Source organism: Pelophylax lessonae, assembly GCF_965119305.1.
Source record: "Pelophylax lessonae genome assembly, chromosome: 8".
Classification (NCBI taxonomy): domain Eukaryota; kingdom Metazoa; phylum Chordata; class Amphibia; order Anura; family Ranidae; genus Pelophylax; species Pelophylax lessonae.
The window spans coordinates 11,098,285-11,115,949 of record NC_138775.1 but is presented as its reverse complement, the minus strand read 5'-3'; the positions used below and the strand labels follow the sequence as shown (position 1 = coordinate 11,115,949).

General features: G+C 41.3%; 1 protein-coding gene across 1 annotated transcript in view; it reads right to left on the bottom strand.

Moving 5' to 3' along the window:
• LOC309562117 (uncharacterized protein) overlaps positions 1 to 1,829 on the bottom strand; it is an 80,073-nt gene extending 78,244 nt beyond the window's left edge. Inside the window, exon 1 of the mRNA XM_082266248.1 lies at positions 1,794 to 1,829. The gene's annotated coding sequence lies outside the window, so the exon portion shown is untranslated. The remainder of the gene's footprint in view (positions 1 to 1,793) is intronic.
• Between the last annotated feature and the right edge of the window lie 15,836 nt (positions 1,830 to 17,665).

Genomic DNA, 17,665 nt, shown 5'->3' with positions numbered 1-17,665 from the left:
ATGCCTTCCTTCCTGACAGAACAGCGATCTACCTTGTTTACATAGGCAGACCGCCGTTCTGCCTCTCTAACGAACAATTGGTGGGTGCCGGCAGACATCAAGACATAATCGTATATATACATGATCTGGTGCAAAGGTGCCGCCCTGTAGCAGTAAAACTGGTATTGGGTGGACCTCAAGCTGGTAATTTTAGCACAAGTGCTATTTTATATGGGCTGGCCAGCAGGTGGAGCCATTGCTTCCTTTACACATATAAAACATTGTATCCTTCTCAGCGATGCTGAAAGAAGCCAATGAGTCACCAGAGAAGTGACCCCGCCTGATAGCTCAGCCAAAGATTTCAATCAGACAAACTGAACTACAAAGCAATCTGCTTTGCTGTGCTGGCTCTCATTTAGCATGTATTATATGTTAGGAATAGCAGTTTAAAAACGTTTACTCTTCAAAAATAAACAACTGCAATATAATCAACCCAGCAACCTTATAATTTCCCCCTAAGCCACCCCCATAATCTGGTAATAAAATAGACTGAAAGTAAAAAGAACAGTTAAAAAAAAAAAATGAATCAACCTAACAAAACTGCAGAATTTTCCTTAAAATGAACTGTGATTTGTCATTAGCGATTTTATAATTTTTAGGCTTCCTTCACACAATTACATTATAATCTTAACACAAACTTATTAAAAATGTGTTTTTTGCAGAACTACAAATTTCAGCTATCTTATCAGTTTTTAGCTGACGGACACTCTGGGATCTGTGACTAGTAGTGACAATCCTGATGTCTCTTCTTATTTGTATACTTCTGACGTCAGCTCAGTACAGGGGGTACAGGGTCAGCATCACCGGGGGTACAGGGTGAGCATCATAGAAGGTATAGAATCAGTGTCTTGAGAGTACAGGGCCAGTATCACAGGGGGTCAATGTCATAGGGATAAAGGGGTAAGTGTCACAGGGGGTTACATAGTCAGTGTCACAGGGGGTACAGGATCAGTGTCATAGGGGGTACAGGGCCAGTATCACAGGGGTACAGGCAGTGTCACAGGGGGTACAGGGTCAGTGTCATAGGGGGTACAGGGTCAGTGTCATAGGGGGTACAGGGCCAGTATCACAGGGGGTACAGGGTCAATGTCATAGGGATAAAGGGGTCAGTGTCACAGGGGGTACAGGGTCAGTGTCACAGGGGGTACAGGGTCAGTGTCATAGGGGGTACAGGGCCAGTATCACAGGGGGTACAGGTCAGTGTCACAGGGGGTACAGGGCCAGTGTCATAGGGGGTACAGGGTCAATGTCACAGGTGGTACAGGGCCAGTATAACAGGGAGTACAGAGTCAGTGTCATAGGGGGTACAGGGCCAGTATCACAGGGGGTACAGGGTCAGTGTCACAGGGGGTACAGGGCCAGTATCACAGGGAGTACAGGATCAGTGTCATAGGGGGTACAGGGCCAGTATCACAGGGGGTACAGGGCCACTATCACAGGGGGTACAGGGTCAGTGTCACATGGGGTACAGGGTCAGTGTCACATGGGGTACAGGGTCAGTGTCACAGGGGGTACAGGGTCAGTGTCACAGGTGGTACAGGATCAGTGTCACAGGGATACAGGGTCATGGTCACAGGAAGAACAGTGACCAGGGTCATGGTCACAGGAAGACTTCCTGTCTGTGGTCACCTAAACAGGAAGTGATGGTTGAACCCAGAAAGCAATAAAAACCCGACAGAGTGCCTAACCCCTAAGGTTTAGTTGGAAATAGACTCTAGACAGGTGTTCATAGACAATTCCAATCTGACACTTACTGGCCGGGCGCTGAGTCCTCCTGGTGATCTGAGTTCTCCCTCGCAATGGACTGACTCATTATATATGGGAATAATAGGCACAGGTTGTGATGCTTCACTGCATATCAGTATCAGGACACGTCACACCCCGGGCTATTCCGGAGCTATTTTCTATCTTTGATTTCATTTTTCAATTACGGGTGACCCCACCCTGGTAAAGAGAGGTGAAGTGTTGAGCAATGTGCCAGCTCACTTCAGGTTTAAAGGTAACCTATCATCAGGGCTGCTGTACGAAAGCACGGGGCCCCGTACAGCCTACCTGGCAGGGCCCCCACCCCCCCAGTGAATTTATCAAGACAATATTTTCACTAAAAATACACTAAAAACATTAATAGCGGACACAAACATAACAGAGAATTTAAAGAAAAACATTTTTTTTTTTAAATGTTAAAAATGTTTACAATTATTTTATTAAAACATTTTGATGCCTCAGGTCAAAGGAAATGGGACTTTTACGGGCTTAATAAAAATTATTATATTTATTGGAGATTATTATGTAGATAAATTTGCTGTTAAGCAAAAAATATATATAAATACAAACAAAATAATATAATACCAATGGTGCAAATGGGTTATAGACAGTCTATAACCCATTTGCACCATTGGTATTATATTATTTTGTTTGTATTTATATATATTTTTTGCTTAACAGCAAATTTATCTACATAATAATCTCCAATAAATATAATAATTTTTATTAAGCCCGTAAAAGTCCCATTTCCTTTGACCTGAGGCATCAAAATGTTTTAATACGTTTCTCTGGGACGTTGGCTACACCAACTAAGTTTAGGTATCAGGGATCGCATCTTTTTTCTCACAATTATTTTATTTTACATTTTTTTTTAATTATTTATTACAATGTTAAATGATTTTTTTTTTTTTTTTTTACATTTTTTGTATTTTTTTACAGGAAAGGGAAGCCTGCAGGGTGCTGTGGGGGCCCCCCTGTGCGCCCGGCCCCCTACAGGAGGACTAGCGGTCCCCCCCCCTATCAGTGGCCCTGCCTATCATGGAAGCAATCTGGGAGCTGCCATTGCTGTCTGGTTACAAGAGCAGATCCTTATCTTTCCTTGGTGTGTCCCTGAGCTTCAACAAGCATGCAGCAAGTTAAATCTCAGGCAGGGTGGATTTGATTTAAATCAAGTCGATTTAAATCACAATTTAAATCCCTAGTAAAAAAGCTTGATTTAAATCTTAATTTGTAACCACTTCCCTACCAGCGCATTGTAAAATGATGCTGGCAGGAATGCTTTGTCCCTCATATGACACAGCCCAATGACAATGCTTTGTCCCTCATGGGACACAGCCCATCCCCGATCAGTGTAAAGAGAAAAAAAAATGGCTCTTTACCATGTGATTGGCTGTGTCCAATTACAGCCGGCCTCACATACTGTACTTGTGCACGCCGCTCGTGCGTGCCCCCAGGGATGCGCAGATCGGTGATCGAGGATGGAGAGTGTCACTCTGACACAGCCCATCCCTGATCAGAGTAAAGAGCCAATTTAATTGGCTCTTTACCACGTGACCGGCTGTGTCCAATCACAGCCGGTCACAGAATGTAAACAAGCAGAGGTAGCTAGCTGTTACCGGGCTCTCCTCCTCATACACCGATCCCGTGTGAGGAGGAGATTGCGGTAACAGCTAGTTACCGCCTACAGTACACCCCAAACACACTGATTGCCCACCAATAAAGAGTAGCTGTCACCAGTCCATCAAAGTACCTGTCACCTGTACCTGTCACCAGCCCATCAAAGTACCCGAGTACCTGTCACAGCCTCTCAGAGTATCCGAGTACCTGTCACCAGCCCATCAGGGTACCTGAGTACCTGTCATTGGAGTACCCGAGTACCTGTCACCAGCCCATCAGGGTAACCGAGTACCTTGTCACAGCCCATTAGAGTACCCGAGTACCTGTCATCAGATTACCTGAGTACCTGTCACAAGCCCATTAGGAGTAGCCAAGTACCTGTCACCAGCCCAACAGAGTACCCGAGTACCTGTCATCAGATTACCTGAGCACCTGTCACAAGCCCATTAGGAGTAGCCAAGTACCTGTCACCAGCCCATCAGAGTACCCGAGTACCTGTCACCAGCCCAACAGAGTACCCGAGTACCTGTCATTAGGGTACCAGCGTACCTGTCATCAGAGTACCTGTCTCCAGCCCTTCAGAGTACCTGAGTACCTATCTGCAGCCCATCAGAGTATCTCAGTACCTGTCTCCAGCCCATCATGGTACCTGAGTACCTATCTGCAGTCCAATAGAAAACCTGAGTACCTGTCTCCAGCCCATCAGAGTACCCGAGTACCTCTCTGTAGCCCATCAGAGTACCTGAGTACCTATTTGCAGCCCAGAGTAGCCGAGTACCTATCTACAGACCATCAGAGTACCCTAGTACCTATATCAGAGTACCCGAGTACCTGTCATCAGAGTACCTGAGTACCTGTCACCAGCCCATCAGAGTATCCGAGTACCTGTCATTGGAGTATCCGAGTACCTGTCACCAGCCCAACAGAGTACCCGAGTACCTGTCATTAGGGTACCCGCATACCTGTCATCAGAGTACCTGTCTCCAGCCCTTCAGAGTACCTGAGTACCTATCTGCAGCCCATTAGAGTATCTCAGTACCTGTCTCTAGCCCATCAGGGTACCTGAGTACCTATCTGCAGCCCAATAGAAAACCAGAGTACCTGTCTCCAGCCCATCAGAGTACCTGAATACCTCTCTGCAGCCCATCATAGTACCCGAGTACCTCTCTGTAGCCCATCAGAGTACCCGAGTACCTATTTGCAGCCCAGAGTAACCAACTACCTATCTACTGACCATCAGAGAACCCTAGTACCTATATCAGAGTACCCGCGTAGCTATCTGCAGCCCATCAGATTACCCAAGTACCTGTCTCTAGCCCATCAGAGTACCCAAGTACCTCTCTGCACTCCATCAGCGCACCCGAGTACCAGTTTGGAGTTACATAAGAGGTCTGGGGCTAGAATTGTTGCTCTCACTCTTAACGATCGCGGCGATACCTCACCTGCGTGGTTTGAACACCATTTACATATGTGGGCGTGACTTGCGTATGCGTTCGCTTCTGCACGCAAACTAACGGGGATGAGGCGCTTCAATTTTTTTTTTTCCTATTTATTATTCTTACTGTGAGGGAGGTGTTTTTATTAGGGGAAGACGTTGATCCTTGTTTTTGCTTTGCAGGAACACAGGATTCATGCCTTCCCTGCTGATAGCAATCTGTCCTGTTTACTTAGGCAGACTGCCATTCTGCCTGTGTACCGAGCGATCGGCGGGTGACGGCAGACATCAAGCCCCTGGTACTCGCTGATTGGCATCCCGCTGTGCACAATCACAGCGGAAGTGATCCACTGGCGGTGTGTCAACGCACCACGGAAGTGCGGGATCACGTATTTCTATTATCCTGCGTACTGTGGCCATGCACTGTGGATGCCCTGTAGGAGTAAAGGTACAAAAGAGCAGTCATAAAGTGGTTTAAAATTAATTAACCACTTGCTGATCACCCGGCGCAGTATATATATATATATATATATATATATATATATATACTGTAGATATATATATATATATATATATATATATATATACACATACACACTGCCGCAGGCTGGCTTGGCTGCGCGAACCACCATACCTGTACGGCAGTTCGCGGGAGCAGTCCTAGGGGACCATTTGCAATTTCCATTGGCAGCGGGGAAGCCGATCCACAGGGCCGGCGGTCACGATTGCCGCAGGGCACCCGCAATCGCTCCCCTTGGAGAGAGAACGACGGTCTGCTGTTGTAAACACAGCAGACCGTTGTTCTCTCAGGAATCAATACAGAGCTCCTGTGTTCCTTCTATTTAGGATCACAGGTCTCTGTGTTGATTCCACAAGCCACGCCCCCCACACTTAGAAAACACTCCCCTAGGCTCAAACTTAACCCTTTTATCGCTCCCTGGGTTAACCCCTTCCCTGCCAGTGTAATTAGTACAGTGACAGTGCATATTTTTAGCACTGATTACTGTAGTAATGTCACTGGTCCCCCCAAAAGTGTAAAAAATGTCAGTTAGGTGTCCAATCTGTCCGCCACAATGTTGCAGTCACTCTAAAAATCGCAGATCGCCGCCATTACTAGTAAAATAAATAAATAAATAAATAAAAATGACAAATCTTTCCGCTAGTTTGTAAATGCGATATCTTTTGCGCAAAGCAATAAAAATACACTTATTGGGATTTTTTTACCAAAAGTATGTAGCAGAATACAAATTGGCCTAAAATGATGAAAATTTTTTAATTTTTTATTTTTTTTTTTGGGGGGGGGGGGGGGAATGTTATATAGCAGAATGTGAAAAACATTCTTTTTTTTTTCAGAATTGTCGCTCTTTTTTTGTTTATAGCGCAAAAAATAAAAATTGCAGAGGTGATCAAATACCACCAAAAGAAAGCTCTGTTTGTGGGAAAAAAAGGACATTAATTTTTATTTGGTTACAGTGTCACACGACCGTGCAATTGGCCGTTAAAGTAACGGAGTGCCGAACCGCAAAAAATGGCCTGGTCATTAAGGGGGGAAATCTTCCGGTCCTTGAGGGTGTAAATTGTGTTTTTGGTTTGTGGTGCTCAGATAATTCCGCTTTAAGTTAGAGGCACCAACAAAAAACCTGATTAGACGCACATTGAAAACTTGGAAGCTTTCCACATTCCACTAGCAATATGAAAATGTACAAGAATATAATAAAATATGTAGACTATAATAAAGGATGCAGAACATGCAATGCTTAAGAAATAAACACAAAAATAAAATACTGTACACTATAATGGAAGCCTTGCCCGGCTTCACTTTACACCTATTAGAAATCTTCCCATATTGCATCAGTATCACGGTGAGGAGACATTATGTCCTCTACACAGACGTAATGGATTCATGCAATGAAGTAACCATCTCAGTGACACACAAACCCCCTCCAGGTATAAATCCAATACCAGCACCTTATATACAAAGGACTATCAGTCTATAGTTCCATAGAACACAAAAGATGAGGAGTGTGGCTCCATCTAGTGGACAAATAGCAGAATGCAGGCACTGGGTGCACTCAGAAAGCTGGCACAGCAGGCCTGTTAATAAAATAATCATTTTCTCAATGGTAGCAAAGGATTCTCTAATAGACAAGATGGAAAGGAAGACAGGGGACGTCTCTCTCTCCACCTCATCCAATTAGAGAATTCTTTGCATTGATTGAGAAAATGAAAGGCATTCTGCGAATGGCACCCATGCCAAGACAAGAAGTGTATTATCCCGTGCTACCTGTTCTGATCTGTGTGATATAGTTCAAGATCTAGTGGATGGCTGCAGGCAACCGAATTATGTTCCCACAATTCTAATCACCAAAATATAAATAAAAAATTAACAATTTTAATTTATTTTGAAAATATTTTATATGCACACTATTTTATATTATATATTTTTTTAAAGCTTCTCCCTTTCTTTGGAACTCTCTACCCCAATATGTCCGACTGTCCCCTAATCTATCCATATTTAGACGATCCCTGAAAACACTTCTCTTTAAAGAAGCCTATCCGGCTACTAACTAATAACACTGTTTCACTTTCCCAATCAGCTCATCCCCCACAGCTATTACCTTTTGTATCAACTGACCCTCCCTTTTAGATTGTAAGTTCTAACGAGCCAGGCCCTCTGATTCCTTTTGTACCAAATTGTATTGTAACTGTAATGTCTGCCTTCATTTTGTTAAGCACTGCGCAAACTGTATAAATCCTGTATAATAATGATAATAATAATATAACTAGAAAAAAAAGTTCGTCGAGACAAACTTTAAGTTGGCTTGAGAAAGCCTGACCAGAAAGCTTGAAAAGATTAGATAGACAGATCGATAGATAGATAGATAGAAAATGTTTGAAGATAGATAGATAGATAGATAGATAGATAGATAGATAGATAGATAGATAGATAGATAGATAGATAGATAGATAGATAGATAGATAGATAGATAGATAGATAGATAGATAGATAGATAGATAGATAGATAGATAGATAGATAGATAGATAGATAGATAGATAGATAGAAAAGGTTTGAAGATAGATAGATAGATAGATAGATAGATAGATAGATAGATAGATAGATAGATAGATAGATAGATAGATAGATAGATAGATAGATAGATAGATAGATAGATAGATAGAAAAGGTTTGAAGATAGATAGATAGATAGATAGATAGATAGATAGATAGATAGATAGATAGATAGATAGATAGATAGATAGATAGATAGATAGATTAGATGAGTTTGAATTAGTTTACATTGATTAGCATCAAAGCTTGATTGAGTCTAATGGGATTTGGAGCTTGGGTCATCTGAACATCCTGTCAATGAAAGTCTATGGGCATTTTTTGGGTTTTTAATTTTAATTTTTAGGAAAACCGTAACTCAAACCAGTCTGAAAAGATATAGCACACCGAGTCAGAACAGTATGAAGGTCTGTGCCGAGTTTGGAGTATGTAGCTTGAACGGTCTAGGAGGAGTTAGTGTCCAAAAATTTACCGGCCAGAAAAATAATAATAAGAAGAAGAAGAATAATAACTAGAAAAAAAAAGTTTGTCGAGACAAACTTTAAGTTGGCTTGAAAAAGCCTGACCAGAAAGTTTGAAAAGTTTAGATCGATCGATCGATAGAAAAGGTTTGAAGATCGATCGATAGAAAGAAAAGGTTTGAAGATCGATCTATAGATAGAAAAGGTTTGAAGATCGATCAATAGATAGAAAAGGTTTGAAGATTGATCGATCGAAAAGGTTTGAAGATCGATCGTTTGATAGAAAAGGTTTGAAGATCGATCGAAAAGGTTTGAAGATCGATCAATCAAAAAGGTTTGAAGATTGATTGATCGATCGAAAAGGTTTGAAGATCGATCGAAAAGGTTTGAAGATCGATCGATCGAAAAGGTTTGAAGATCGATCGATCGAAAAGGTTTGAAGATCGATCGATCAAAAAGGTTTGAAGATCGATCGATCAAAAAGGTTTGAAGATCGATAGATAGATAGATTAGATGAGTTTGAATTAGTTTACATTGATTAGCATCAAAGCTTGATTGAGTCTAATGGGATTTGGAGCTTGGGTCATCTGAACATCCTGTCAATGAAAGTCTATGGGCATTTTTTGGGTTTTTAATTTTAATTTTTAGGAAAACCGTAACTCAAACCAGTCTGAAAAGATATAGCACACCGAGTCAGAACAGTATGAAGGTCTGTGCCGAGTTTGGAGTATGTAGCTTGAACGGTCTAGGAGGAGATAGTGTCCAAAAATTTTCTGGCCATAAAAATAAGAAGAAGAAGAATAATAAGTTTAATTGCAATATCAGTAAGTTGGCTTTTCCAAGCCAACTTAACTAGAAAAAAAAGTTCATCGAGACAAACTTTAAGTTGGCTTGAGAAAGCCTGACCAGAAAGTTTGAAAAGTTTAGATCGATCGATCGATAGAAAGAAAAGGTTTGAAGATCGATAGATAGATAGATAGAAAAGGTTTGAAGATAGATAGAAAAGGTTTGAAGATCGATAGATAGATAGATAGAAAAGGTTTGAAGATCGATAGATAGATAGAAAAGGTTTGAAGATAGATAGATAGATAGATAGATAGATAGATAGATAGATAGATAGATAGATAGAAAAGGTTTGAAATTTTTTTTACCGCCCCCCACCCGCGGTCTGTCCGTCTGCCTGTCTGGCTGCCTTGCGACAGCAATAGAAGTCATCGAATTTGTTTTTGTTTTTTTAAAGACAAGCTAAATAGAAAAAACAAAAAAAAATTTTACCGCCCCCACCCGCGGTCTGTCTGTCTGTCTGGCTGCCTTGCGACAGCAATATAAGTCATCGGATTTGTTTTTGTTTTTTTAAAGACAAGCTAAATAGAAAAAACAAAAAAAAAAAAACAAAAAAAAAAAATTTTACCGCCCCCCACCCGCGGTCTGTCTGTCTGGCTGCCTTGTGACAGCAATAGAAGTCATCGAATTTGTTTTTGTTTTTTTAAAGACAAGCTAAATAGAAAAAACAAAAAAAAACAATTTACCGCCCCCACCCGCGGTCTGTCTGTCTGTCTGTCTGCCTTGCGACAGCAATAGAAGTCATCGGATTTGTTTTTGTTTTTTTAAAGACAAGCTAAATAGAAAAAACAAAAAAAAAAACAAAAAAAAAAAATTTTACCGCCCCCCACCCGCGGTCTGTCTGTCTGGCTGCCTTGTGACAGCAATAGAAGTCATCGAATTTGTTTTTGTTTTTTTAAATACAAGCTAAATAGAAAAAAAAAAAAATTTTACCGCCCCCCCACCCGCGGTCAGTCTGTCTGTCTGTCTGTCTGTCTGCCTTGCGACAGCAATATGTCATCGGATTTGTTTTTGTTTTTTTTAAAGACAAGCTTAATAGAAAAAAAAAAAATTGTTACCGCCCCCCACCCGCGGTCTGTCTGTCTGGCTGCCTTGCGACAGCAATATAAGTCATCGGATTTGTTTTTGTTTTTTTAAATACAAGCTAAATAGAAAAAACAAAAAAAAAATTTTACCGCCCCCCACCCGTGGTCTGTCTGTCTGTCTGTCTGTCTGGCTGCCTTGCGACAGCAATAGAAGTCATCGGATTTGTTTTTGTTTTTTTAAAGACAAGCTAAATAGAAAAAACAAAAAAAAAAACAAAAAAAAAAAAAAATTTTACCGCCCCCCACCCGCGGTCTGTCTGGCTGGCTGCCTTGCGACAGCAATAGAAGTCATCGGATTTGTTTTTGTTTTTTTAAATACAAGCTAAATAGAAAAAAAAAAAAAAAACAAAAAAAAAAAAATTTTTTTACCGCCCCCCACCCGCGATCTGTCTGTCTGTCTGGCTGCCTTGCGACAGCAATAGAAGTCATCGGATTTGTTTTTGTTTTTTTAAAGACAAGCTAAATAGAAAAAACAAAAAAAAAAACAAAAAAAAAAGAAAAAATTTTACCGCCCCCCACCCGCGGTCTGTCTGTCTGTCTGTCTGCCTTGTGACAGCAATAGAAGTCATGGGATTTGTTTTTGTTTTTTTAAAGACAAGCATGATTATCAAAGTTACTAGCATGTTGATTGAGTCTAATGGGATTTGGAGCTTGGGTCATCTGAACATCCTGTCAATGAAAGTCTATGGGCATTTTTTGGGTTTTTAATTTTAATTTTTAGGAAAACCGTAACTCAAACCAGTCTGAAAAGATATAGCACACCGAGTCAGAACAGTATGAAGGTCTGTGCCGAGTTTGGAGTATATAGCTTGAACGGTCTAGGAGGAGATAGTGTCCAAAAATTTTGCGGCCATAAAAATAAAAGAGAAGAAGAAGAATAATAAGTTTAAATACAATATTAGAAAGTTGGCTTTTGCAAGCCAACTTAACTAGAAAAAAAAGTTCGTCGAGACAAACTTTAAGTTGGCTTGAGAAAGCCTGACCAGAAAGTTTGAAAAGTTTAGATCGATCGATAGATAGATAGAAAAGGTTTGAAGATCGATAGATAGATAGATAAGGTTTGAAGATCGATAGATAGATAGATAAGGTTTGCAGATCGATAGATAGATAGATGATAGATAGATAGATAGATAGATAGATAGATAGATAGATAGATAGATAGATAGATAGATAGATAGAAAAGGTTTGACATTTTTTTTACCGCCCCCCACCCGCGGTCTGTCTGTCTGCCTGTCTGGCTGGCTGCCTTGCGACAGCAATATAAGTCATCGGATTTGTTTTTGTTTTTTTAAAGACAAGCTAAATAGAAAAAAAAAAAAAATTTTACCGCCCCCACCCGCGGTCTGTCTGCCTGTCTGTCCACCTTGCGACAGCAATAGAAGTCATCGGATTTGTTTTTGTTTTTTTAAATACAAGCTAAATAGAAAAAAAAAAAATTTTACCGCCCCCCACCCGCGGTCTGTCTGTCTGTCTCTCTGTCTGGCTGCCTTGGGACAGCAATAGAAGTCATCGGATTTGTTTTTGTTTTTTTAAAGACAAGCTAAATAGAAAAAAAAAAAAAAAATTTTACCGCCCCCCACCCGCGGTCTGTCTGTCTGTCTGTCTGTCTGGCTGCCTTGCGACAGCAATAGAAGTCATCGGATTTGTTTTTGTTTTTTAAATACAAGCTAAATAGAAAAAACAAAACCAAAAAAAAAATTTTTTACCGCCCCCCACCCGCTTGGTCTGTCTGTCTGTCTGTCTGCCTTGCGACAGCAATATAAGTCATCGAATTTGTTTTTGTTTTTTTAAAGACAAGCTAAATAGAAAAAAAAAATAAAAATTTTACCGCCCCCCAACCGCGGGGTCTGTCTGTCTGCCTGTCTGTCTGCCTTGCGACAGCAATATAAGTCATCAAATTTGTTTTTGTTTTTTTAAAGACAAGCTAAATAGAAAAAAAAATTTTTTACCGCCCCCCACCCGCGGTCTGTCTGTCTGTCTGGCTGCCTTGCGACAGCAATATAAGTCATCGGATTTGTTTTTGTTTTTTTAAAGACAAGCTAAATAGAAAAAACAAAAAAAACAAAAAATAAAATTTTACCGCCCCCCACCCGCGGTCTGTCTGTCTGTCTGTCTGCCTTGCGACAGCAATAGAAGTCATGGGATTTGTTTCTGTTTTTTTAAAGACAAGCATGATTATCAAAGTTACTTGCATGTTGATTGAGTCTAATGGGATTTGGAGCTTGGGTCATCTGAACATCCTGTCAATGAAAGTCTATGGGCATTTTTTGGGTTTTTAATTTTAATTTTTAGGAAAACCGTAACTCAAACCAGTCTGAAAAGATATAGCACACCGAGTCAGAACAGTATGAAGGTCTGTGCCGAGTTTGGAGTATGTAGCTTGAACGGTCTAGGAGGAGATAGTGTCCAAAAATTTACCGGCCAGAAAAATAATAATAAGAAGAAGAAGAAGAAGAATAATAAGTTTAATTGCAACATCAGTAAGTTGGCTGTTCCAAGCCAACTTAACTAGAAAAAAAAGTTTGTCGAGACAAACTTTAAGTTGGCTTGAGAAAGCCTGACCAGAAAGTTTTGAAAAGTTTAGATCGATCGATCGATAGATAGAAAAGGTTTGAAGATGGATCGATAGATAGAAAAGGTTTGAAGATGGATCGATAGATAGAAAAGGTTTGACGATCGATCGATAGAAAAGGTTTAACGATCGATCGATCGATAGAAAAGGTTTGAAGATCGATTGATCGATAGAAAAGGTTTGAAGATCGATCGATTGATAGAAAAGGTTTGAAGATTGATCGATAGAAAAGGTTTGAAGATCGATCGATCGATAGAAAAGGTTTGAAGATCGATCGATAGAAAAGGTTTGAAGATCGATCGATCGATAGAAAAGGTTTGAAGATCGATCGATCGATAGAAAAGGTTTGAAGATCGATCGATTAATAGAAAAGGTTTGAGGATCGCTCGATCGATAGAAAAGGTTTGACGATCGATCGATAGAAAAGGTTTGACGATCGATCGATAGAAAAGGTTTGAAGATCGATCGATAGATAGAAAAGGTTTGAAGATCGATCGATAGATAGAAAAGGTTTGAAGATCGATCGATAGATAGAAAAGGTTTGAAGATCGATCGATAGAAAAGGTTTGCGATCGAAAAGGTTTGAAGATCGATCGATCGATTGAAAAGGTTTGAAGATCGATCGATCGAAAAGGTTTGAAGAACGATCGATAGATAGATAGATTAGATGAGTTTGAATGAGTTTACATTGATGAGCAATCAAAGCTTGCTTGAGTCTAATGGGATTTGGAGCTTGGGTCATCTGAACATCCTGTCAATGAAAGTCTATGGGCATTTTTTGGGTTTTTAATTTTAATTTTTAGGAAAACCGTAGCTCAAACCAGTCTGAAAAGATATAGCACACCGAGTCAGAACAGTATGAAGGTCTGTGCCGAGTTTGGAGTATGTAGCTTGAACGGTCTAGGAGGAGATAGTGTCCAAAAATTTTCTGGCCATAAAAATAAAAGAGAAGAATAATAATGTTTAAATACAATATCAGTAAGTTGGCTGTTCCAAGCCAACTTAATAAGGTTTTAACTTTGACCATGAAATAAATTGTCATGAATTATCAGCATCTTCTCATGTTCGACCACTAGATGGAGCAGTACGGATGTAAACAGAGAGATACTGAAGGGTTTTCTAACCTTTTGTTTTTATATAAATGTTAAAATTTAATCATGTCATCTTTTTATAAGTTGGAATTAATGATCAAGAATGATTTATTATTGCCATAGATTGATATTTATTGTAAAAATGGAGTGGAGAAATGTTTATCTGTTTTCATGGCATCCTATTGTCACCAGCATATAATGTCTGTATGTGCACCCAGCCCCAGACCCCTGAGGAAGTCACGTGACCGTGACGACACGCATTGGGTAGAGCCGGGTGACGCTGCTGAAACCAGAAATGAAGCGGGTGCTTCCGAGCCCCGCTGTCACTGACAAGTTGTTGATTTTGAAATGTTATTTTTTAATTGATGATTTTTATTAGGGATCGACCGATTATCGGCAAAGCGGATATATCAGGGACCGATATGCACTTTCCCTACTATATCGGAATTGGCCCCTGAGGTTACCGATATTGCCGATATTTCGGGAAAGTGCTTGTACCGGAGTGATGCCTGCAGCTAGAGGCATCACCCCGGTACCGGCGTCCATAGCCGACAATCGGCTGTCCTGTAATGACAACCGATGCTGCTGAGAAGCCGCTAGGCTGTCATTACAAGGAGCGGGAGGGAACATCCCCCCCCTCCCACCGCCTTCCGCGGCTCGCCCGGGTCTCCCGTCCCACCGGGAGACCCGGGCAACCAGCCTGCACGGCCGCTGAAGCCCCGATCAAAGCCACATTCAGTTCTGATTGGGTCTCCATGTAAAAACCCGGAAGTGATGTCAGGACACCACATCTGGGTACTCGGCGCCAGATTAAAAAAAAATGACTGCATTCAAAACAACCAAACTTGGCGTTTTGAATGCTTTTAAGTGCAGAGGAGGGGTTTGGGGTCTTTTAGACCCCCCGATCCCTCCACAAGAGTACCTGTGAAGTAAAAAAAATAAAAAATATATATTTTTTAAATGTACGAAAATATCGGCCAATATCGGCCGATACTGATCCGCGATGACCAACATATAGGTATCGGCAATGAAAAAACTATATCAGTCGATCACTGATTTTTATTAACATTTTTTGTAGTACAAAAGAATACAAAAGAAGAAGCAACAAACAAAGACCATCCAAAGAGGTGCATAACAGACCGATGTATTTCTTTACGACTATTGTTTTTTTTTGCACAAGTATTGCAGCTGCAATGCAGCTTTAACCACTTTACCACCGGAGGATTTTGCTGTCTTACGTCCAGGCCACTTTTTGCGATTCGGCACTGTGCGACTTTAACTGACAATTGCGCGGTCATGCAATGCCGTACCCAAACGAAATTTATGTCCTTTTTTTCCCCACAAACAGAGCTTTCTTTTGGTGGTATTTGATCACCTGTGCGATTTTTACTTTTTGCGCTATAAACAAAAAAAAGAGCGACAATTTTGAAAAAATAACAATATTTTTCACATTTTTTTATATGAAATTCCCCCCCAAAAAAATGTAAAAATCTAAATTTTTTATCATTTTTGGCCAATTTGTTTTCTGCTACATATTTCTGGTAAAAAAAATCACAATAAGCGTATTTTGATTGGTTTGCGCAAAAGTTATTGCGTTTACTAACTAAGGTAAAGATTTCTGTCGTTTTTGGTGTTTTTTTTTTAACGAGTAATGGCGGCGATCTGCGTTTTTTTTTGCGGGAATGCGACATTGCGGCGGACAGATCGGACTCTTGACTGACATTTTTGACACTTTTGGGGGTACCAGTGACATTACTACAATAATCAGTGCTATAAATATGCACTGTTACTGTAAAAATGACACTGGCAGGGAAGGGGTTAATTTTATTGGAGAGGGAGGGGTTAATGTATGCCTGGTGCTTACTGACATGTGTGGGGGGAGGTGACTAAGTGACACAGGGACAGATCGCATGTTCAGCTATGCTGAACCCTGCAATCTGACCCTGCCTGTCACTTAGGAGATCCGCCCGCTTTGTTTACACAAGCAGGTGGATCTCCACACTCGATTCCCCGACGATCGGGGAAGAGCGGCGGTGATCACCGCCGCTCCTCCCCTGGCCCGACTCCCGCTGTGACTGAATACAGCGGGAGCGAGCCTCCGGCGGCGCGCGCGTGCCGCCGAGAGAGGGGAATGTCTGGCGACGTAGGTCTACGTCGCCAGACGTTATCGATCCACTTTGCCGCAGTAGGGCTCTAGTGAGCAGCGGTAAAGTGGTTAAATAACAATGCTGTATCCCTACCTGCACCATGCGTGATAGTTCTGTGTTATAATTGATGTTATACAAGCCAAGAGTTTTCAGGAGGGGAGGAGGGGCTTTCTCTCTAAGCACACCCCCCTGCATACATGCCTGAGCTAAGGGCAAATAGAATATAGGAAGTAAAGGCTACATGAATCATCTGCCCTTACTCAAGATGGCCACAGCTAGAAATGCTATTGTAAGCTAAAGGATAAGCAATATACACTGAACAAAATTATAAATGCAACACTTTTGTTTTCCCCCCTCCATTTTTCATGAGCTGAACTCAAAGATCTCAGACTTTTTCTATGTACACAAAAGGCCGATTTCTCTCAAATATTGTTCCCAAATCTGTCTAAATCTGTGTTAGTGATCACTTCTCCTTTGCCGAGATAATCCATCCACCTCACCGGTGTGGCATATCAAGATGCTGATTAGACGGCATGATTATTGCACAGGTGTGCCTTAGGCTGGCCACAATAAAAGGCCACTCTAAAATGTGCAGTTTTATCACACAGCACAATGCCACAGATGTTGTAAGTTTTGAGGGAGCGTGCAATTGGCATGCTGACTGCAGGAATGTCCACCAGAGCTGTTGCCCGTGAATTTAATGTTCATTTCTCTACCATAAGACGTCTCCAAAGGCATTTCAGAGAATTTGGCAGTACATCTAACCGGCCTCACAACCACATGTAACCACACCAGCCCAGGACCATTCAGCATCTTCACCTCCAAGATGGTCTGAGACCGGCCACCCGGACAGCTGCTGGAACAATCGGTTTGCATAACCAAAGAATTTCTGCACAAACTGTCAGAAACCGTCTCAGGAAAGCTCATCCGCATGCTCGTCGTCCTCATCGGGGTTTCCACCTGACTGCAGTTCATCCTCGTAACCGACTTGAGTGGGCAAATGCTCACATTCGATGGCGTCCGGCACTTTCGAGAGGTGTTCTCTTCACGGATGAATCCCGGTTTGCTTAGATCTTTGAGATCAGCTCATGCTAAATGGGAGCAAAAACAAGTGTTGCCTTTATAATTTTGTTCAGTATAGTTTCAGAAATATCATCAGTCAAAGCCAATCCCGAGAGGGACCAGCCAAAGCTTAGCAGGCCTATTGAAAGAGCGCAAAACAATTCACAGAGCCCTTAACAACCTTTCAAAAATAACATTGACAAAAATAAGAGATAGAAAAGGAGAAGAAAAGAAGCCAGAAAAATTAGAGATACCCGAATTCAACACTCCTGGGGGAGGGGGTGAGAGCATGCCACCAAATCAGATAGTGAAAAATACTAAACATTCATGAAGGGTCTTCCCGCAGGTGCCATGACTCCCATACTACATTATGCCGCTCAACCGTATCGATAAGGCAAGCTGTAAGGGGTTCCATAACTTCTACGTCCTTAATCCTAGTATAGAAGTCAATGGAGGTTTGCCTCCTCTATTGGAGGGCAATA